Source organism: Schistocerca cancellata, chromosome 10 (genome assembly GCF_023864275.1).
Source record: "Schistocerca cancellata isolate TAMUIC-IGC-003103 chromosome 10, iqSchCanc2.1, whole genome shotgun sequence".
Classification (NCBI taxonomy): domain Eukaryota; kingdom Metazoa; phylum Arthropoda; class Insecta; order Orthoptera; family Acrididae; genus Schistocerca; species Schistocerca cancellata.
In genome coordinates, this window is record NC_064635.1 from 131,225,669 (window position 1) to 131,249,857 (window position 24,189).

The 24,189-nt window shown below is 44.8% G+C and overlaps 2 protein-coding genes across 2 annotated transcripts in view; both read right to left on the bottom strand.

Annotated features, from left to right (window-relative positions):
• The window catches only part of LOC126106357 (speckle-type POZ protein-like), an 88,577-nt gene extending 65,959 nt beyond the window's left edge, over positions 1–22,618 (bottom strand). The window contains exon 1 of the mRNA XM_049912609.1: positions 22,294–22,618. The gene's annotated coding sequence lies outside the window, so the exon portion shown is untranslated. The remainder of the gene's footprint in view (positions 1–22,293) is intronic.
• The window catches only part of LOC126106356 (speckle-type POZ protein-like), a 497,553-nt gene that overhangs the window by 384,774 nt on the left and 88,590 nt on the right, over positions 1–24,189 (bottom strand). The window lies entirely within an intron of this gene.

A 24,189-nucleotide genomic window follows, 5' to 3' on the forward strand; every position in this document is an offset into this window, starting at 1 on the left:
GTCTAATTCGTTTGCGAAATTGCCTCACCCTTTAGTGAGATTGTTGCATGATGTTAATGACATTACTATTGAGTCGGTAGATCAAGTTATCAATGTGTTGGAATTAATTGTTCGTTTACGGCGACATACGGAGGCTCTATCTCTTCCACATGCTACGGTATTGACGGCGTTGTATTCAATGGCCCGCGGCAGTTTAGCTTTGATAATAGCCGAAACGTTGCAAGAGGACAGTTCGCCCACGCACCTGAGGTATAAGATTTTGAATATTAAGCTCACTGACCGCGCGCGTAGAGCGTTGGAACAGGAACAATTTTGGCGGCTGCAAGCAGATAGGGAACCACTAATGCAATTTGTGGAACGTGTTAGGCTTGCGGTAGAGGCTCTCGACATACAAATTTCAGAACGCGATTGTGTCACCCGTATCCTTGATGGTCTTTCTACATCAGAGAAGGGAAAATTTATCTTTGTTGAGAGACCGCGAACGTATGCCGAGTTGTTGGCGCTTCTTGACAAATTAGATGTCCGTCAATTTCCGGAAGTTACGCAGCAGTGTTCTCATAATAATATGCCTTCGGAGCACTGCCTACTGTTGTTCCCCGGAACGTCCCTAACCAGTGCCAATGTTATCGTCATGGATCCCCAGATCATTTGGTCCGGTCCTGTCCGGTTCTTCGCACGCCCCGTTATCAAAAATGACGCCAGGATAACGGGGGAAGAAGGTGGGGGAAAAGAAAGCCAAACTGGCCGGTAAATTGTCGTGAAATTCGAGCTGGGTCGATCCCTTCTCTCCCCTTTATTTGTGCGAAATTAGGGCAGGAACAGATTTGTGCCTTGTTAGACACAGGCAGTGCCCGGTCTTTCATTAGTAAGACGTGGTGTTTGGAATTTGGTAAAACAGCTCGCTTATCTAGTGTGCGTTCTACCGGAAGTAGATGTCGGACTGCTAATGGTCAAATGTTGCCTATTCTGGGGGAGTGCACAGTAAGTTTGTCTATTGGCACCTTTTCGTGGCCTGTTCAGTTGTTGGTTGCGGAGAATTTAAGCACGCATTTCATTTTGGGTTGGGACTTTATTAGTAAGTCGGGTCTAATTGTCGATCCTTCAAGGGGTACCTTTTATTTTCAGTTCCGACCTACTACTAGAATTGCCTTTTGTGTGTGTGGCAGGGCAGGCGGAAGTACTGATTTGGCGGTAACACAGGATTATCCGGATGTATCACATGTCCAAGAAGTAGAAGCAAGGTTAAAGGAGCTGTTGTCTGAGTACCCGCAAGTTATTACGGACAGATTAGGAGTAACCAATCAGATCGAGTATGAAATTCTTCTTACCGATCTGATACCGGTGCGTAAGGCTCCGTATAAGTTGTCACCTCCTAAAATGCGGGTGCTGCGGGCCAAAATTGAGCAGATGTTGAAGGATGGGGTAATTCGCTATTCCACTTCGACGCAAGCTCCTCTTGTTTTCCTCGTCCCTAAGGCGGGCAAGAATGACTATCGCCTTGTAGTCGATTACCGGCTGCTTAATCAGAAAATGCTGTTGGAATCGGTCCCGGTCCCCGACCTGCATAATTGTTTTACCTGGTTTAAGGGTGCGAGCTATTTCACTGTACTGGATTTGAATCAGGCCTATTTTCAAATACCTATTGTGGAGAGTTCCAAGCGAGTCACGGCATTTACTACAGATTGGAATCTTGAGAGGCACCCGCATGCCTTGCTCATACTTTGGCATCAAGCAGTCAGGCCTGCAAGATGAGTGATCTGCCAAGCGAGTGGATTCATTTTTTATTTATCAAGTAACATGAACTCTAATGCTCACAATTAAGTTAAAAGTTATTCTCCTGCTTGGATATTGCGCAACGGAAATGCACATCTGGCTATTATTAATTTACACAACTCTGACTGTTCACTACGCACTGGCAATGCCACATATTCGTTCTTATTCAACGGCTTTGATCAACACGTGGCCATCGCACTGCATATGAATGGCGCACACATTATAAATTCTGGGTATCATGGCAACACACTATTCGAAGGAAAAGGGCCCGCATCTCGTGGTCGTGCGGTAGCGTTCTCGCTTCCCACGCCCGGGTTCCCGGGTTCGATTCCCGGTGGGGTCAGGGATTTTCTCTGCCTCGTGATGGCTGGGTGTTGTGTGCTGTCCTTAGGTTAGTTAGGTTTAAGTAGTTCTAAGTTCTAGGGGACTTATGACCACAGCAGTTGAGTCCCATAGTGCTCAGAGCCATTTGAACCATTTTTGAAGGAAAAGGCCACCAATCTTTTTCTTTTCACTATCTTATTTATTCCGATAAATTCTATAACCTAAACACACAAATTCTGTAACCTACAACAATAAAACATGAGAAATTCCGCCCAGTGGGCATGGCTTCACATTGGTGATTCTCTATCTTATGGTCTCGTAATTATTTAACGCTACAGTGCACTTTCTGGATAGGATGGTGGATCTTTTGCTATATCTCACACTTCGACTCTCACAACCATCATCACGAAACTTTCCTCCAGACCGAGCGGTACAAAAGGAACATGCATAACACACTACCTCTGAAACTACCTTGCTACTCTCCCATGCAAACCACACATACTTAAATCACATGACATACACCACACTGCAACATGGAATACAACACAAGGAATAGTCACAACATTATCACTTTCAGCTTTCCCACTTCAATTAGTATTTATCCCAGTTTCACACGACACTGCCCCACTTCGTAATTTTTCTTTCCTACTATGAACTCTGGAGGATATATGCACGTCTTCCTGTGCAATGCAAGCCAAGTGGCGTTGCTGGATAGACGGCTGACTCACCTTGCTTCTCTCTCAGAGTATTAGAGTTTGAATCAAGCGTCACACGGAAACATAACACGCAAAGTAATATTAAGAACATATTCATCACACACGCGAGTCCTCAACTGATACCATGGACGAGTACTTCTCTTTATCCTTTGTCTCATACACAGATTGAGACTCACGCAGTACTCACCACGTGGAAGTACTCGTCTCTAATTTCAAGTCCTGCACACGCCATTTCTTAAATATTTCCAACTTATAGTACACACGCTAGTAATTCAGCTTAACTTAAGCACTCGGAAGTATTTCAACTTATTGTTACACGTGGTTTCACTGCGACCGTTGGTCACTTCCGAAGATTACTACGATACCCTTAATATTACCTGCCTGACATTTAATTCTCCCCACAAAAGTTCCTAAAATAGAGAAATTATTATTCCAAACTACTCTTAAGTATTTCACATGCATACCATGTCTCCACTCTTTTGTCCTTACGGAGCACGCCTAAGACAGGTCTTACCAACACTAGATCCAGTGGCAGAGTGCTGAAACATGGCCGTTCTTCGCGTTCTCTTGCACCTCTGCCGAAGTGGGGGAGCACCTTGCTACCGTATTGGTCAGCCACATTTCAGGCGCTCAAAGCTCTGGTAAATTTCATCTCTTTGGTTCCACCAAAGGTGACCAAAAGAACGTCTCAAAGATGATCATAAATTCACATTCACTATCTGCGGTTAGCAGATGACCATACATTCATTCATTTCACAGATCTCACCAAACTGGATGTAGGGATTTATTTTGTGGGAGTGCACATGTGATCAATTAAATAAATAAATTGTCATTCTTTCCCACACTGGTATCCGGCTTCGCTGTATTAATTGAAATTGAGTTATTTTTACAAAAAATATGTTGTTCTGACAAGAATAATGAAGTATGTTGTACATATATTCAATGTCGGGCAGTACTGTACCCTTTCAATCTGTTTGAATTTAACCGGGACCCATTTGGTTTGGCGACGGGAGCCGCGGTTTTGAGTAGATTGCTAGATCGAGTGCTTGGTGACTTGAAGCTTAATTGTGTGTACAACTATTAAGATGATCTTGTTATTTATAGTAAATCATTCGAGGACCATTGGCAGCATCTTCGGTTGATGTTAGAGCGGCTGCGACTGGCGGGGCTCACGATTAGACAATGAAGGGTCTATTTTGCTTTTTATCTTACGCTTGGATGGATACATATTATTATGACAGTATGGACAACCAAAAATGTGTCTGCTCTTCTGCTGTTGCTCTTACGATTTTGTAGTAGTTTTCCAGCTGTCAAATTCGATCCGATAACACTCAGGCCTTGGCTGCCACGAGTTGGTACTTTTTAGAGTCTATGTGGAGAGGCTGCAGAGTGTAACGGTACTTGAATTACGTAACCATTACGGCACCTCAACTAAACCTCTCGATACCAGCAATATAAAGTAGTTGACATATTTCTGTGACAACATTCAGATTTGATTTCATTAATGTAGAGGTATTTTGATACATCGATATGTTTATATTGCAATGATATTATTCTTATGTGTGTTCTTTCTTTTGTCACTATGATCTTTGACGTACTTGTAACTCTTGATTTTTGGGTGTGAAAGCAGTTGTTAGTGAGTCGGACCATGAAAACGTCAAGTCTTGGATGTCATGTTGGAAAAACGCATATTGTAGTCAGCTTATAAAATGTGAACTTTAACAATGAGGAAGATGTTCTCAAGTTCAAAAATGGTTCAAATGGCTCTGAGCACTATGGGACTTAACATCTATGGTCATCAGTCCCCTAGAACTTAGAACTACTGAAACCTAACTAACCTAAGGACGTCACACAACACCCAGTCATCATGAGGCATAGAAAATCCCTGACCCCGCCAGGAGTTCTCAAGTATGTTCAGTATTGTGAAGTGATGTTTTGTGTGTTATGTGATATTGCAACAAAAGCAATAAAAAGGAAGTGTAACTTAAATTCGGAGTGCTGATTATTTTTTTACATCACTATTGTGCTAATTTTGAAAGGTTTAATCTTTAAGAATGGTTTGTGAAGCGCATCTACAAAACATTTGAATATCGCATAATAAAACCTAGGCCTCTTTGCATACGAGCTTGGAATCACCACCACCTAGATTTTTGACGACTGAGCCATGATTTTACAAGAAGACCAGCGTGGGAAACACGAAAAGATGAGTGCCTAGTTTATTCATTATTACATGAAATGACTTTATTAACTGTGCTCTAATGACACCTGCCACATAATAACTTTGTTGTTGCCCAAAAATGCAGTATTTAGCAGCGTGAGCACCACCACAATCATTATTAAATTTTGACCTTCGTTGTGGTAGGGTTGTTAGAAGAGACTGTTAAACATGGCAATAATTTTAATTAGAAGGAGGACGGTGTGAAGCAGTGATTATGTTGATTCCGACGCTGAAGAAGCCGTGTCTAACTCCCTTTGAAGATGTCCTCCCCAGATGGGTACGAGACGCTTCTTTCTTTCCGGACATTGGAGCCCGGTGGGTCTATACTTTAGTTACTGTGAATTTGTGATTTATGAAGCAGGGTCAAAATACCGCCTTGGTGACGTTACGTTGCAACGCTTCACACGAAGACCCTATGTCTAGTTCACAATGTGAGATGTCTGAGACATTGTCTGGCCACAGCAGAGGTAGTCCTCTTGTAAGCAGATTCCACAGTTCTAGTCTTTGGAAAACCTTTGTTGAACGTTAATCGTGATCAAGTGTTTTTCCTCCTTTTTCTTATATACAGCGTGGTCCATTGATAGTGACCGGTGATGTGTTGGCAGAAGAGCCAACACCGGGTTAGGTTAGGTTGGGTTGGGTTGGGTTGGGTTGGGTTGGGTTGGGTTGGGTTGGGTTGGGTTGGGTTGGGTTGGGTTGGGTTGGGTTGGGTTGGGTTGGGTTGGGTTAGGTTAGGTTAGGCGTGAGGTCTGGAACAAGGTAAAGTAGTTGAGTCTAGTAAGAAAAGAACTTAGTTGCTGGAATACTTAACTTTAATCCATAATTGGAGAACATTGCTCTTGTTGATACATGAATTATAATCTCAATATAAACTGGTAATTTGCTAGGCCGTAGCAAATGACGTAGCTGAAGGCTATGCTAACTATCGTCTCGGCAAATGAGAGAATAATTTGTCAGTGAACCATTGCTAGCAACGTAGGCTGTACAACTGGGGCGAGTGCTAGGACGTCTCTCTAGACCTGCCGTGTGGTGGCGCTCGGTCTGCAATCACTGACAGTGGCGACACGCGGGTCTGACGTATACTAACGGACCGCGGCCGATTTAAAGGCTACCACCTAGCAAGTGTGGTGTCTGGCGGTGACACCACAACCGGGCCAAATATCTCACGAAATAAGCGTCAAACGAAAAAACTACAAAGGACGAAACTTGTCTAGTTTGAAGGGGAACCTGATGGCGCTAAGGTTGGCCCGCTAGATGGCACTGCCATAGGTCAAACGGATATCAACTGCGTCTTTTTTAAATAGGAACCCCCATTTGTTTACATATTCGTGTAGTACGTAAAGAAATATGAATGTTTTAGTTGGACCACTTGTTAGCTTTGAGATAAATGGCGCTGTAATAGTGACAAACATATGGCTCACAATTTTAGACGAACAGTTGGTAACAGGTAGGTTTTTTAACTTAAAATACAGAACGTAGGTACGTTTGAACATTTTATTTTGGTTGTTTCAATGTGATACTTGTACCTTTGTGGACTTATCATTTCTGAGAACGCATGCTGTTACAGTGTGATTACGTGTAAATACCACATTAATCCAATAAATGCTCAAAATGATGTCCGTCAACCTCAATGCATTTGGCAATACGTGTAACGACATTCCTCCCAATAGCTAGTAGTTCGCCTTCCGTCATTTTCACACATGCATTGACAATGCGCTGACGCATGTTGTCAGGCGTTGTCGGTGGATCACGATAGCAAATATCCTTCAACTTTCCCCACAGAAAGAAATCCGGGGAGTTCAGATCCGGTGAACGTGCGGGCCATGGTATGGTGCTTCGACGACCAATCCACCTGTCATGAAATATGCTATTCAATACCGCTTCAATCGCACGCGAGCTATGTGCCGGACATCCATCATGTTGGAAGTACATCGCCATTCTGTTATGCAGTGAAACATCTAGTAGTAACTTCGGTAGAACATTAGTTAGGAAATCAGCATACATTGCACCATTTAGATTGCCATCGATAAAATGGGGGCCAACTATCCTTCCTCCCATAATGCCGCACCATACATTAACCCGCCAAGGTCGCTGATGTTCCACTTGTCGCAGCGATCGTGGATTTTCCGTTGGCCAATAGTACATATTATGCCGATTTACGTTACCGCTGTTGGTGAATGACGCTTCGTCGCTAAATAGAGCGCGTGCAAAGAATCTGTCATCGACCCTAATTTCTCTTGTGCCCAGTGGCAGAACTGTACACGACGTTCAACCTCGTCGCCATGCAATTCCTGGTGCATAGAAATATGGTACGGTTGCAATCGATGTTGATGTAGCATTCTCAACACCGTGTGCGGATGTGCGGATTAGCCGCGACAGCAGCTAAAACACTTACTTGGGCATCATCATTTGTTGCAGGTCGTGGTTGACGTTTCACATGTGGCTGAACACTTCCTGTTTCCTCAAATAACGTAACTATCCGGCGAACGGTCCGGACACTTGAATGATGTACTCCAGGATACTGAGCAGCATACATAGCACACGCTCGTTGGACATTTTGATCACAATAGCTATACATCAACACGATATCGACCTTTTCCGCAACTAGTAAACGGTCCATTTTAACACGGGTAATGTATCAAGAAGCAAATACCGTCTGCACTGGCGGAATGTTACGTGATACCACGTACTTATACGTTTGTGACTACACTCCTGGAAATGGAAAAAAGAACACATTGACACCGGTGTGTCAGACCTACCATACTTGCTCCGGACACTGCGAGAGGGCTGTACAAGCAATGATCACACGCACGGCACAGCGGACACACCAGGAACCGCGGTGTTGGCCGTCGAATGGCGCTAGCTGCGCAGCATTTGTGCACCGCCGCCGTCAGTGTCAGCCAGTTTGCCGTGGCATACGGAGCTCCATCGCAGTCTTTAACACCGGTAGCATGCCGCGACAGCGTGGACGTGAACCGTATGTGCAGTTGACGGACTTTGAGCGAGGGCGTATAGTGGGCATGCGGGAGGCCGGGTGGACGTACCGCCGAATTGCTCAACACGTGGGGCGTGAGGTCTCCACAGTACATCGATGTTGTCGCCTGTGGTCGGCGGAAGGTGCACGTGCCCGTCGACCTTGGACCGGACAGCAGCGACGCACGGATGCACGCCAAGACCGTAGGATCCTACGCAGTGCCGTAGGGGACCGCACCGCCACTTCCCAGCAAATTAGGGACACTGTTGCTCCTGGGGTATCGGCGAGGACCATTCGCAACCGTCTCCATGAAGCTGGGCTACGGTCCCGCACACCGTTAGGCCGTCTTCCGCTCACGCCCCAACATCGTGCAGCCCGCCTCCAGTGGTGTCGCGACAGTCGTGAATGGAGGGACGAATGGAGACGTGTCGTCTTCAGCGATGAGAGTCGCTTCTGCCTTGGTGCCAATGGTGGTCGTATGCGTGTTTGGCGCCGTGCAGGTGAGCGCCACAATCAGGACTGCATACGACCGAGGCACACAGGGCCAACACCCGGCATCATGGTGTGGGGAGCGATCTCCTACACTGGCCGTACACCACTGGTGATCGTCGAGGGGACACTGAATAGTGCACGGTACATCCAAACCGTCATCGAACCCATCGTTCTACCATTCCTAGACCGGCAAGGGAACTTGCTGTTCCAACAGGACAATGCACGTCCGCATGTATCCCGTGCCACCCAACGTGCTCTAGAAGGTGTAAGTCAACTACCCTGGCCAGCAAGATCTCCGGATCTGTCCCCCATTGAGCATGTTTGGGACTGGATGAAGCGTCGTCTCACGCGGTCTGCACGTCCAGCACGAACGCTGGTCCAACTGAGGCGCCAGGTGGAAATGGCATGGCAAGCCGTTCCACAGGACTACATCCAGCATCTCTACGATCGTCTCCATGGGAGAATAGCAGCCTGCATTGCTGCGAAAGGCGGATATACACTGTACTAGTGCCGACATTGTGCATGCTCTGTTGCCTGTGTCTATGTGCCTGTGGTTCTGTCAGTGTGATCATGTGATGTATCTGACCCCAGGAATGTGTCAATAAAGTTTCCCCTTCCTGGGTCAATGAATTCACGGTGTTCTTATTTCAATTTCCAGGAGTGTATTACAGCGCCATCTATCACAAAGCGAAAAAAGTGGTCCAACTAAAACATTCATTTTTCCTTACGTACTACACGAATATGTAATAAAAATGGGGTTTCCTATTTTTTTAAATCGCAGATGATATCCGTTTGACCTATGGCAGCCCTATCTAGCGGACCAACAATAGCGTCATTTGGTTTCCCCCTTCAAGCTAGACGAGTTTCGTTCTTTGTAGTTTTTTCGTTTGATGCTTATTTCGTGAAATATTTGGCCCGGTCACTATCAATGGACCACGCTGTATAGGCGGAAGAAAACGCAACACCAAAATATAACTGATGTAGAGTAATGAAATTATGGGAATATATTCGTCGAGGTAACTTACTTAAGCGATAACCATTTCAAGATCACATGTTAATCTAAGTGCGAGATAACCCATTGCAAATGTGAAATGCTGGGATATTAATAACCAATGTAGCTGCCAGAATGTTGAATGCAATCGTGCAAACGTGCTTGCACTATGTTGTCCAGGTCCCGGATGTCAGTTTGTGTGATGGAGTTCTATTCCTGTTCCACTTGGTCGAGCAATACAGGAACGGTTAATTTTGTTTGTAGATGGCGCTGGAGTTGTCGCCGCATGATGTTCCATATGCGCTCGATTGGAGACAAATTTGATGATCGAGCAGGTCAGGGCAACATGTCGACACACTATAGAGCCTGTTGTATTACGACAGCAGTACATGTGCGAGAGTTACACAGTTGGAAAACACCTCATGGAACGCTGTTCATGAATGGAAACTCAACAGGTCGAATCAGAAATGGTTCAAATGGCTCTAAGCACTATGGGACTTAACATCTGACGTCATCAGTCCGCTAGACTTAGAACTATGTAAACCTAACTAACCTAAGGACATCACACACATCCATGCCCGAGGCAGGATTCGAACCTGCGACCGCAGCACCAGCGCGATTCCGGACTGAAGCGCCTAGAACCGCTCAGCCACAGCGGCCGGCGTCGAACCACAAGATTGACGTACAAATTAGCAGTCAGGGTGCATGGGATAGCCGGCCGCTGGTGGCCAAGCGGTTCTAGGCGCTTCAGTCTGGAACCGCGCCACTGCTACGGTCACAGGTTCGATTCCTGCCTCGGACATGGATGTGTGTGACGTCATCCACATCTACATCCATACTCCGCAAGCCACCTGACGGTGTGTGGCGGAGGGTACCTTGAGTACCTCTATCGGTTCTTCGTTCTATTCCAGTTTCTTATTGTTCGTGGAAAGAAGGATTGTCGGTATGCCTCTGTGTGGGCTCCAATCTCTCTGATTTTATCCTCATGGTCTCTTCGCGAGATATATGTAGGAGGGATCAATATACTGCTTGACTCCTCGGTGAAGGTATGTTCTCGAAACTTCAACAAAACCCGTACCGAGCTACTGAGCGTCTCTCCTGCAGAGTCTTCCACTGGAGTTTATCTGTCATGTCTGTAACGCTTTCGCGATTACTAAATGATCCCGTAACAAAGCGCGCTGCTCTCTGTTGGATCTTCTCTATCTCTTCTATCAACCCTATCTGTTACGGATCTGGCTGAGCAGTATTCAAGCAGTAGGCGAACAAGCGTACTGTAACCTACTTCCTTTGTTTTCGGATTGCATTTTCTTAGGATTCTTCCAATGAATCTCAGTCTGGCATCTGATTTACCGACAATCAACATTATATGATCATTCCATTTTAAATCACTCCTAATGCGTACTCCCAGATAATTTATGGTATTGACTGCTTCCAGTTGCTGACCTGCTATTTTGTAGCTAAATGATAAAGGATCTATCTTTCTGTGTATTCGCAGCGGTTGAGATTCAGTTGCCATTCCCTGCACCATGCGTCAATTCGCTGCAGATCCTCCTGCATTTCAGTACAATTTTCCATTGTTACAACCTCTCGATACACCACAGCATCATCTGCAAAAAGCCTCAGTGAACTTCCGATGTCATCCACCAGGTCATTTATGTATATTGTGAATAGCAACGGTCCTATGACACTCCCCTGCGGCACACCTGAAATTACTCTTACTTCGGAAGACTTCTCTCCATTGAGAATAACATGCTGCGTCCTGTTATCTAGGAACTCCTCAATCCAATCACACAATTGGTCTGATAGTCCACATGCTCTTACTTTGTTCAATAAACGACTGTGGGGAACTGTATCGAACGCCTTGCGGAAGTCAAGAAACACGGCATCTACCTGTGAACCCGTGTCTATGGCCCTCTGAGTCTCGTGGACGAATAGCGCGAGCTGGGTTTCACATGACCGTCTTTTTCGAAACCCATGCTGATTCCTACAGAGTAGATTTCTAGTCTCCAGAAAAGTCATTATACTCGAACACAATACGTGTTCCAAAATTGAACTGTAAGTAACCGGTTTAAAACTTTTCGTTGTGTCACTGTGGCGCCAACTGCTCCTCAAATTGCTGCTGCAGATACAGTATGATGCAAACACGACGGTCTTCCCTCTCACTAGTGCCACATGGCTTTCCGGACCCTGGTCTTCTAGCGGCCGTATACTCTCCTGACCACCGATGACAGCAGCCATTTACAGTGGCTACATTCATGTTGAATCTTTCTGCAGTGTCACAGAAGGAACGTCCAGCTTCTCGTGGTCCTGTTTCACGACCTCCTTCAATCTCAATGAAGTGTCGATAACAGCGCCTTTGTCACCCTAAGGCATTCTTGACTAAAGTGCGCGTCATTTACGACGGCGGCCGAGTTTAGGTTCGTTCTGCGCATCGGACGTCACAAAACACAGTCAGCCAATGAACAGAGAACAACGTTGCCAGAGCTCGACTGCAGTGCAGAGCACGGACGAGTGTCTTCAGTTTTAGAAATGTTCAGTCATAAATAATGTAATTGAACAAAAGCAATGTCTTAGTAGCAGACTTTCTTTTATAGAAAGTTTGGAAAAAGCATTATTTATACCAATTGCTTCATATTCTATTAATTAATTAAACCAAGCAAGCAATAAGCCTCCTAATTCAGGCGATAGAAAGGGAAGGTGTTTGTATCATTCTCACTAACTGCTTTTTCTCAATAAAGAACAGCGGTAATTGTTTATTTCCTATTGTACTTGGACGAAACGTGAGTAATTGATAGTCATATCATAGTCATACCAACAGTGTTTGTCGGTATTTTGCGGGATATGTTAAAGTCCTGTAGAAGTCCTGTTGAACGACGAGCTGCATTAGTGTAATGGTTAAAGTGTTTGGCTGTGAAGCAAGAGGTTTTGTGAACGTGTTGCCTAAACATGCGAAGGAGACATGGTACAAAATAGTTAACAGAACGGTACCAACCAACCAAAGACTGACAGAGATAAAACTCGTCGCAAGTGACAAGTGTGACGTATGTGGCATGACTGACACCCTCGAGCACCGATTCACCTGCGGGAATGCCATCAACATATCAACATCTGGAAAGCGTGCCAGCAGATGGTGGCCCACATCAACATAACGACGCCGGGAAGCATCACAGTGGAAGCAGTCACCTCCCCAGACTGCAACCCATTTCCACGACCCAAGCGACTGACAACTCTCTGGATCCTCGCCATGACGGTACACGCCATCGTAGCGCGGAGGCAGACCGACCAGCTGGCCTTCCTGATGGACCTCTGGGAGGAGAACAAGACGGCCTAGCAGCACAGGCGATACCATGAGAACTTCAAAAACTTCCTGCAGATTCCACTGCAGACAGCAATCGCCAGAGTCCATCCCAGCCTGTGACCCTCAGCACCGCCACCAGCCACCTAACCTCACTCACCACAAGAATAACGTGTGCAGTGATAGTGAATAAGTGCAACAGAAAAGATAAAGTGCTTTCTCCTCTCGCATCAAATAGTGAAGTATAGTAGTATAAAGTGTTTCTTCTTAGTGAAATCAGTGATACAAAGTGCTCCTTACCAAACATCTGTCATGCTCGCAGCCAAAACAGTGTCAAAAGTATGCCCAGTAGTACTACCAGTTTTTTTAATTATTTTTTTTCCATTATTTGTACTATTCTGACTAGGAGACAAGCATTACTTATTGGAAAGTGCCAACTACTCATTATTATTATTATTATTTAAATGATTTATTATTATTTAAATGATTTAATGATCCTTTCTGCTTCTCTTATGTAATATGACAGAATTTTCTCTCTTCCTCAATTTAGGTATAATCTGTAGTATACGTAAAAAAGTTTCTTCCACTTCTGCTCCATCTATCATGGTGACGTTTCCCTCATACTGTCCCACTTAACAGTGTAAACTAGAAGAAGAGATCAAACCAGAATACACAATGTGCCTGTGGCATCACAAATCATGTGTCAATGCTAAATATAAACTGTTATGCCTGTCCTGCAATGTCTACCCCCGCCCCCCCCCCCCTCAAAAAAGATGACAAATGGCCATGGTTTAAGGAACAAAAATAAGAGAAAAACCAAAAAGGAAAATATAAAAACGAAAACATACAAAATGACATTAATATTAACCAACACTAGGAATATAATAGGTTAATAGAATAAAATGTCTTTTTTTTAATGTATCATTGTTAATATATTTAAATAAATATATATGGTTACAAAAAAAAAGTTCAAACCTTGTTCGGTGATTAATATTTTCTTTATTTAAAAACAATATCGAAGTGTCTTACTTCATGAATTTTATTGGTTTGAATGTAATTTTTTGAAATTTCTACTGGCAACTAAAATCGACCATACGGAAAGTATACGCTATGGACTTTTACCTCTGTAAACTCTTCAAAATATCGTGCAATGGTTTACTGCATCTAATGCTGCACAATAACCGCGTTGAACATCGAAACAAAATTAAGTCATTTATCGGGAGAAGGTATCAGTCAAGAAAATGTGTAAAAATCAAATTATTGGGCCAAATAGTTTTTGTGAAATCGAATGATAAAGTGTGTCAAAGCAGTCGAAACACCATGTCTCTGTACAGGCGAGCAGTGCAGTGATGACAAAATCGTACACAGCGCAGAATGCGGGGAGCACGTCTGTGTAGCAGCGAAAGGGTTAATGCGGCCGTGGTGGCTTTACTTCATAAACTGCGCGCTCGCCCCTAAACGTAAGTTTGCGAACTATACTATGGCGCTGCTTCTCTTGGCGCATGCAACTGGCAACGCAGCAATCTCCCGCGTCTGGGCGGGCATGCGCGAACCACCAAGATAAAAGAATTGAACTATAGTGCCACATGGCTTTCCGGACCCTGGTCTTCTTGCCGCCGTATATTCTCCTGACCACCGATGGCAGCAGCCATGTACTCGGCTACACTCATGTTGAATCTTTCTGCAGTATCACAGAAGGAATGTCCAGCTTCTCGTGGTCCTATTTCACGACTTCCTTCAATCTCAATGAAGTGTCGATAACAGCACCTTTCTCGCCCTAAGGCATTCTTGACTAACACCAACTCACCACTTCCAGTCTCAGAGGTAAATATCGCTTATGACCGCTACAGAGTGTATTAAGGCGAACCTGGTTTGCGTTCTCATAGTACCGCTACTGCCGCCAGTCTTATGCGACTGGTTCGAAATTTGAACAGACATTATCTTTCAGATGGAAAAATGCCTGCCAACTTTTGTTTATGCCGCACAACTCCTTGCTCTTGTGATTGTTTTTCCGTCGGTGTACTTCCCATGAAATGAAATAACAGTATTGCAGTGGTAGCCGGACCAATGGCCTTAATGCAGTGGTAACACCGGTTCCTGTCAGAACACCGAAGGTAAGCCGTATCAAGCTTCGCTAGGACTTGGATGGATTTTTTTTTTTTTCACTTGCCGCCCTGATTTTACGACCCACCACCTAAGTGCTTAAGGTGGGTCTATTTTGACCACTTGGCCGCTACGACCGGTGTGCGGACCCTGATGTAGTTGATTAAACTCACACCAGTTCCCGCATCCGGCCGCACCGTTGCCCGTGTCCCGCCACGTGGAGGCGGGTCTGTGCTTTTTTTTTCTTATTTCTTTCTTTACTTTGGCAGCTTTCCCAAAACCGATTTAACAAAATTTTTACAAAAATAAATTTTGAATTAGAAGAAGGAAATACAAGGAATAGTTTAGACTGAAGAGGAGAAAAGACGATAGGAAAGGAAGAGATGATAGTCCCACCACCGTAGGGGACTGAGGATGAGCGCCTTGGGATTTATCTTCAAGCCTCTGATCCTCAGTCTCCTAACCTTAGCCTAGGAAGTTCTATTCTATTCTATTTATGGCGTTTGATATCTCTATTTATGTTATATCTGGTTACTTGTATACAGGTTTAGAGTGCCGTGGTAGCTGATGGCAATTGCGACGGTGCGCCGACACTGTTTATGTCTAATTTTATACATTAATCTATTGTCAGTTTTAGGTCTACTTATGTAAGTCTATTGCATGTCAGTTGTTTTATATTGAGACTTAGTTTAGTCCTTCCACGCTATGGTGTCTGTCTGGGTGCTGCATATAGGTTTATTGTCTGTGTGGTCTTCTGTTCCTGTACTCTTTGTGGCATTCGTCAGAAATTTTGTCTGTTAGTGCGTTCAGTATGTCCCAAAGTTCAGGTGTTCTGATCGCATCGTATATGTGTTCCTCTGTCTGTAGGTGTTGTATCCCAGGTGTGTTCCTGTGCTGTCTGTATTTCCCGCAGAATAGGATTGTGTGTTCGGGGGTTCCCATACCTCCACATGTACACGTTGATGTGTCTCTAAGACTCACGCGATTTAAGTGCGTGGGATAAGGTCCGTGGCCAGTCAAGAAATGCACCATGCCGCGGCTAGGATCGGCATGTTTCATTCTTAATCTTTCCGTTATGTTCGGAAAAAATGTATAGACTCTCCGTCCCTTATCACTTGTGCCCCATTCCTGTTGCCATGTGTCGATTTTCCATTTTTTGAGGTCCCGCTTATTGTTCAGCGGGGAACCAGTCAATATGTTGACCTGGTCTAGTCTACCCATCTTTAACCAGTACAGAGCGGCCCGATATTTGATTGTGATATCTATCGGGAAGATTCCTAGCACGACACACAGTGCTTCAACTGATGTAGTGCCGAAGGCTCCCGATAGTCGCAGAAGGACGCTTCTCTGCCCTCGCCTAACCGCTATTCTGTTTGTGGCGAGGTTGAGTCTGTGCGCCCATGTACTGGCCGCAAAGCTTAGCACTGATTCGAAGAGTGCGCAGTGGTAAGTTCGTGTGACTGACAGAGGAAGTCTGTATTGTCCTGAATTAATCCTTGCCAGTTTATGTAGTAATTTTTCTGCCTTGTTTGTTGTTATTCTGATGTGTTCATGGAAGTTCAGCTTCTCATCTATGTATACGCCTAAGTAGCGGGTTACCGTCATTCTCTTTATGTTGTTGTTCTGTATTTTAATAGATGGATTGCGTCTGAGTTGCCCTTTGAGCAGTGTGTATGTTGTTTTGTTGCCCGCTATCTTGAGCTTGTTTGTGTTGCACCATTGTGTTATTGTTTGCAGTGTGCCACTCGCCTTCTCCTCTAGCTGGGCTCTTGTGTTTGCTGAGATAACCATCTGCATAGGCGACAGCACCGTCTGTCCTCATATCCTCCTCCAGCAGTTGCAGGAGAGGTTCAAAAATTATGTCCCAGAAGATGGGTCCACAGATCGATCCCTGCGGACATCCCTTGGTAATTTTCCTTATTACCTTCCGGTTGCCCACGCGCCATTCCACTATTCTGTCTCTGCAGTAGTCTAAAAGACTGTTGTATAGGGCTGCGGGTACTTCCATCTGGCGTAACCTCAGAAACAGTGCTGGCCACCACAGGTTGTCAAATGCTCCTGCGATGTCTATCATGATTGCCAAAGAGTATGTTTTATCTGTGTTTTGTGTAATTTCTAAAGCTCTGTTTATTGCATCATCGATGCTTTTCCCTTTCCGAAATCCAAACTGGTGGGGATTCATTCCAAGTAGGGTTCTGTGAGCCTGCAAGCGGTCACACAGTAGCCTCTCTTGGATTTTTGCCATGGTGTTTATGAGGCATATTGGCCTGTAGGATTTCGGATCTGATTGGTCTCTGTCTGATGATTTCCGTATGATGACTGCATTTGAGGTTTTCCAGACTGTCGGTACACGGCCTAGCCTTAAGGCGTCGTTTAGTAGTTCTGTTAAGTATGGGGTGATCTGTGGTGCTAGCCTCTTAAGCACTTCTGCATGGATCCTGTCGGGTCCAGGTGCTTTTTTATTCTTTAGCTCTCTTATCGCTACCGCAACTTCCTCGTGCGCAAAGGGACAGGTGACGGCGTCGGTGTTATACTGTTCATGAAGTTCTTGTCTGAGTGTGATCTGTTCCTGTGTGTCTGAGTCTGTGGCATCTTCCGGGAGGAGTTTGTTCAGCAGATATTGTGCTGTGTTTCTCCATCCCGCTGTCATTGTGCCGTCATCCTGCCGTAGCGTGCTTAATGCCAATGGGGTCTTTATTTTTTCTGTCAGGATCTTGTATTGTTCCCCCCAGATATTCTGTTGTGTGTGTGTGGTCAAGTAGCTCTCCCAATATTGTTTCCTGGTCTGAAATAATGTCTTTTTGAAGAGTTCTTTGGCTTCCCTATATGCAGCTAGTCTTAGTAGTTTGTCTCTTTGTATCCATGTCCTCTGGTATAGTTTTCGGTTCCTTGTCATGTCACGTTTGAGTCTAGTTAATTCGTCTGACCATGGTGTTTCCCGTTGTTTGCTATGTGTGTGCGTAGGTATTGCTGTTTCTTGTGCTGTTTGGATGATTTGTGTCAGTTTGTGTGCTCTGTAGTCCACGCTTCCCTGTATGTTGTATATATTCTCATTTTGAACAATTTGTTGTAGTCTGTCCCAATTCGCTCTTTTAAAGTTAAAGTGTGTTGTATTGTGTGTGGTGCGGTAATTGTTTGTCGTGAGACTTATTTCTATTATATTGTGATCACTTGTGGTCAGAGAGTCGTGTATGGTCCATCTTTGCAGTCGTCCTAATGTTCTGTCATTCGCCAGAGTAATATCGATTTTGGTGGCAGATCCGTCTGCACCTCTGTATGTAGGTGTAGGTCCGTCTTCATTTATAATATGTAGTTGTGTCTCCTGTATGACGTCGTTGACTTTCCGTCCTCTGTCGTCCGTTCTGTCCGAGTGCCATAGTGTGGATTTAGCGTTGATATCTGCACATATAATTAGGTTCTTATTTCTAGAATACTCAGCAATGTCTTGTATCATATGTAGGTATGGCTCTATGTTGTCACTGTACTGTGCGTATAGTGATGAGACCACCCATGTGTCTCGACCCTTAGTTATTTCTGCCGTGGCCAGATGACTGTTACATAGCTGCGTAATCTTAGTGATATTTAAAGTTTTGTTGAGGACAACTATGGCAGCCTTGTAGTTTCGTCTGTCTGAGATTGTGACAGCGTCCCAGGGTAGGTTAGTTAAGTTTCCCTGGGTTGTCACATAAGGTTCTTGCAGGCAGAGAATATCCGCCTGCAAGTCCAGAGCTACTCGCGGCAGTTCTGCACTAACCAGTGTGCTTCTATTAGCATTAAGTTGTATTATTTTCATGGGTGTTTTACATGAAGGTAGAATTTGTGTCCTGTTTGCGAGTAGTCAAAGTCAGTTCTGCCATGTGCCCTCACTTGGTCCTTGTACACTTGGTGTGGGTTATATGTTTCCCCCCTCCAACTACACGCTAGTATGACTAATTTTTCTAGCTCTGCTGGGTCTGTAGGTATGTTTGCGGTCTTTAAAGTCATTCTGTCAGATTGTTCAGTGGTCGGGAAGCATACATAGCTGCCTAGTGGGTGAAGTAGTCTGGTTAGCAGTCTTTGTGCTGTGATGAATGTGTCCTTATATTCTAGCCTACTTAGTCTTAAGTTTAGTTCTACATTGTTGTAGTCAGCATGCCATGGTGTTTGGCCGACTTTTCCCTTCTGCTCTTTTTCTACATATGGGATGATTCCGCTATATTTATCTCGAAGTGCAGATGTCACCGGTGTAGTGTCTTGTTCCGTCTTCAATGGTGGTGAAGCTGATGAGCTGCTACCTGCGGCTCTTCTTCTTTCACCTTTACTTTTTCTTATGTTTACACTACCTATTGCACTGTCGTCACCTTTCTTTTTGCTATCACTATCTGTACACTCATCATCACTATCGTGATCACCCGTAAGTAGGTTTGTGTCAAGGACTACTACCTTTTTCCTATATGTCTCGTTACATCCGGTCATCTGTTGTGTTTCATTATGTTGTTGAGGTGTTATGCGTTGTTGTGTATGATCTGCAGGGTTAATTATCCCTCCAGATACAAAATTCACTGGTTTTATATATCCTGTACATCTTTTTGTATTATACCTTTTTGGTGTGTTGTCGTTTATTCTTCCTTCGCTGCTAGCTTTGGCATAGTCAGGTGTTGCGTGAGATTTCTGTGTATTGTCCATTTGTTCGTTTTCTGTGTGTTTGTTTAGGTTTACAGACTTGTCTGTGTTCGTGTTTGTTTGTGTGCTATTGTTTTGTATTTGATCGGTGTTGCTGTGTGCATTGTATAGCACTTCAAATTCCAGCTCGTCAATTCTCGCCTGCAGTGATTGCTGGTAACTGACCCAGTATTGCATCTGTTTTTTAAGTTGTTTGGCTATGTTATAATGTATAGCTCCATTAAGTACCATGTTGTCGATGAAGTCCATGGTATTTATATAACTGTCATGTAATGCGTGCATGCCTTGAAGAGATGGCATATCGTCTGTGTGTGTGTGGGGTGAGTGGGAAGCAGTCCCATCTGCCTGCGCCAGCTTATAGCTCTTTGATGGTTTCGATTAATGGTCGATGGTGATTTATAGTTCGTTTTTTGCATTCTTGATTGGGGCAGTGTTGGGCTGCTTTCATTCTCCATAATCGAAGCTCTGTAGCAGTCGATCTTGGAGGAATTTATGTGTTTGACAGTCAAGACCTCTTCGTCTGGCACACAATTTGCCTCGGATTCTGCAGGGGATGCAGATGTCTTGTTCTGCTAGTTTGCACTGATTTCTTATGTGGCCCTTCCCTTTGCAATTGGAGCACGTGATTTCGGTGTCTTTACACTGCTTTGTGGTGTGTCCAATATCACAGCACTTGTAGCAGGTGGGGACTTGGGCGAAATTTTTGACAGTTAGAGACTGGAAATCTATATAGACTCTATCCCGTTTTGTCAAAATTTTGTGCAGATTCGGCGTGACTTCAATAACTTGATGATTGTATCCCCGCCCTCTTGGTCCTGTTCGGAATTTGATTTTTGTCTCTTTCAGGAAAGCCTCTTTCTCAACTTCCTCACTAAGGTTCAGTTCATAGAGGCTTTCAAGAAAGCCTTTGTCACTGATTGTGTCTGGCACGTGGTGTATGATCACTAGCGGTCGTCTCTTCCGTGGTGGCTCGCACCTGATTGTGTTAATGTTCTTTGCTGACTCGAGCAGTTTTTTTACAGTCGTCCTGTGTTGCAGTCTCAACTATGACAGCTGTTGCTGTAGTTTTGACTGCCTTAATTTTTATCTTGTCCTTTTTTGGGTCAAGTTTCTGTGTAAGGGTTTGTCGCACAGTTTTTGGGTCCTTATTTTCTGTCGAGGTGATGAAGAGTGTTGTCGCTTGTTTTGCTTTGGCGTGTTCTATTTTTAGTGTTTCTTTGGATTTCGGTTGGGATTTGGCGATACTGGCGAAAGTTGGTATTGCTGGGAGTATTGTCTCTGGTTTATTTGTTTTTGCCTCATCCAGTTCTTTCTGAACTCCTCTGCTTGGACGGACAGCTTGTTATTCTCGTCTTTGAGAATATCAATCTGGCCCTCCAGTCTCGCATGTATGAGCGAGTCTGTTGCTTCAAGGTCATGTCTGGCTGCTGCAATTGTTTGTATTTCTGCTTGTTGTCTTAGTCTTGCGTTTTCTTTTTACCGAGCGGGGTGGCGCAGTGGTTAGACACTGGACTCGCATTCGGGAGGACGACGGTTCAATCCCGCGTCCGGCCATCCTGATTTAGGTTTTCCGTGATTTCCCTAAATCGCTCGAGGCAAATGCCAGGATGGTTCCTTTGAAAGGGCACGGCCGACTTCCTTCCCTAATCCGATGAGACCGATGACCACGCTGTCTGGTCTCCTTCCCCAAACCAACCAACCGTTTTCTTTTTCTAGGGCCTGAATTTGTCCCTCTAACCTAGCTTGTGTCACTGCGTTGCCGATTAGCTTATTTCTAAATGCTGACAGTATGGTCAGTGACACTTTTTTTGCTTTTAGTTCTGTTTGTATTTCAGCAATGAAGGTGTCGATGGCATCGACCTTTTCCTCGTCAATTTTATTGGGCTGATCCTCCATGTTTGCACATTGTCGAGGAGTCCCCGGCGTGCTGGAGGCGTTGCTGGCTCTTCTCCTTACAGAAGCCAGCTTGACAGCCGCCGAATCGGCCTGTCCCGCGCTTCGCTCCAGTTTTCACACTTAGTGCGAAAGTGGAACGTTGCGCAGTGTGCAGGCTGGCACAAGCAACAGGCTTCCTTGGTATCAAGGGAGTTGAGCCCATACCAGCTTAGAGCCTAGTAGCGGCTGTCTCCGTAGTTCTTCTCGCCCGCAGCGGCCAGCTGGAACTGCGCTCCACGTTCGCGCTTTGCGCTGCAGCCGGCCACGCAATTCGCGCACACGCGCACAGATGGCGGCCGAGTTGCCCCCGTGCGCTGCTGCCTCCCGCGGTTGGGCGCGGTACTACGCGTGGCGCCGCAGTCAGCCACGCAGTCCAAGCACGCGCACACAGATGGCGGCTGTGTAGTCCCCGTACGCTGCTGCCTCCCGCGGTTGGGCGCGGAACTACGTGTCGCGCTTAGCAACTGCCAGCGTTACTCGACCTACTAAGCGGACTTTGCGCTATGTCGCTTTTGTGGCGTATCGCTTTCAGTTATCAAGCAATCAAGAGTTTTTGATCTGGAATTTTTATAGACGTTAGCCTTCACTGCTGCGCAGCTGTGCTGTGATTTCGGTAGAGTGTTATTGTCCTATACCGGAGAAAACACCTACCATATGTTGTGGTTTTTGGTTCGTCACACGAGATATTTTGTAGTCAACGTACTTTGGGCACTTCACAAACAGCGATTAGTGGTGTTAGTAATGTTAATACTGTCTGGGGTTCCTAGGGGTGTTAGTAGTGTTTTTCAAGTGTTAGTTGTCGTTTAGTACCTTTGTTGAGGTCCAGTTCCGTGCGTGCAGTCTCGAACTCACTGTGCACCGTTTTTTCACATAAAAACGCTTTTAACACTGTGTCACTACACACTGCACTGAAGATAGTCACTGTTGCTCACTATTTATGTTCAGTTTGGCGCGATTGCACCAATATAACCGACGCGAAAACTATATAAGCGAGAGCGCGCGCGCGACACGTCCGCTCTGCTCTGCCCCTGCAGACACGATGGATTACCGTCCGGGTCTGCTTTGTGAGGCAAACCGAGGAGCTACTTGACTGAGAAGTGGCGGCTCCTGTCACGAAAATTGACAACCGCCGGGAGAGCGGTGTGCCGACCACTTGACCTTCCATATCCGCACCCAATGAAGCCTGTGGCTGAGGATAACACAGCTGTCGATTGATACCGTTGGGCATTCCGAAGCCTGTTAGCAGGTTTTTGATGTTGGCTAGGAGACCCTGCCTGCTGTATCTGGCAGGTACAAGTATTTCTGCTTGACGTCACTTTGTTAGCCTGCACATCAGTTATGATGAGGAGCACAGTATTCAAACTCTGAATGGAGAAAGTCTCTGACCCAGTTGGAAATGAAATACTGGACCCCAGAGTCTATAGGCAGTAAAACTAACCACCAGACAACCAGACAATTTCCGACTATTCACGTCTCCTCGAGATCTGTATACGGAAATCAACAAATAATGAACTACTTTTATTGTCCTTTCCACCTATTGGACCTTACCTTCTTGCACATTGATATTGGCGCATTACAGTGTCTCTTGCAGTTCCAACGAATTAAAACAAATTCGCTATGATTTATATAAAACAAAACCTCATTTAGAGAGGACAGCTAACATACACAACGACTGGCAACACATAAGCTCTTAAAAAATAGTTTTTCACTATCCCCACATCTGCGAATTTGTGTGGGCTTAGATTCCAGGAGAGCAGAGACCGAAAGAATAAACCTCACGATCATCATCTTGCGAGTATTCTACTGTTGGTACCGTTTCCCGCTTCCCGTATTCAACTTTCTCCGATCGTGCCATTCCTCTTCTTGAAGTCGTCTGGCATCAATCTCGTCGTGAACCTCACGATTCTAGCTCCTCCTAGGTCGACCACACTTTCTTCTTTCCGCTGGGTCCATTGCCTCACTCTCTTTGTCTCTCGTCTATCACCACCCTTTCTGGATGTCCATACCATTTTAGACATTTCCTCTCTGTGGTGTCTATTATTGATTTATCGACACTCATAGCCTCTATTATGTTGATATTTGGTAGACGGTCCAGCTTGGATATGGCACACCATCGCTTCCAAAAGTCCATCTCTGATGCAAGCAACTTGTTTCTCTGATGCTTGTGACGTCACATGATGCTTGTGACGTCACATGTGCTGCACTGCTGTTGTAATTGCTCGTCAATATTTCATAAAATTTTAGTCTTCAGTTACTTATTTTAAAGTTTATTTGTGTTAATATTTGCTGTAAAAGTAACTTATTGGTGGATTTTCATTAATCTCAGTCTTTCTGCCTGTGTTTTCGACTCGAGTGGTCTGTTATTCGTGAGTCTGTTTACGTCTTTCGTCCAAACCTCACGCCTCAGTTGTGTGATTACATTTTGCGGCGTGCAGTTGCAGCTGTAGCGATTATAAAGCTAAATATTGACAACGCTATTTGTGCACTGTTATACAGTTATTAAATTTGATAGTTTTCAGCAGTGTTTCGTGCTATTTGTGGCGAAATAACGATTTAATTAAACTTTTGGAAACGTTCGCTCGCTGTGTTTTTTAGAGTTTTCTGTGCGGTAAAGTAGTTTAATAAATTTCGTGCTTTAGTTTTCATCTGACGTTTCTTATTGTTTCTAGTGAAATATTTCAGTAAAATTTTCATTCAGTAATTCGT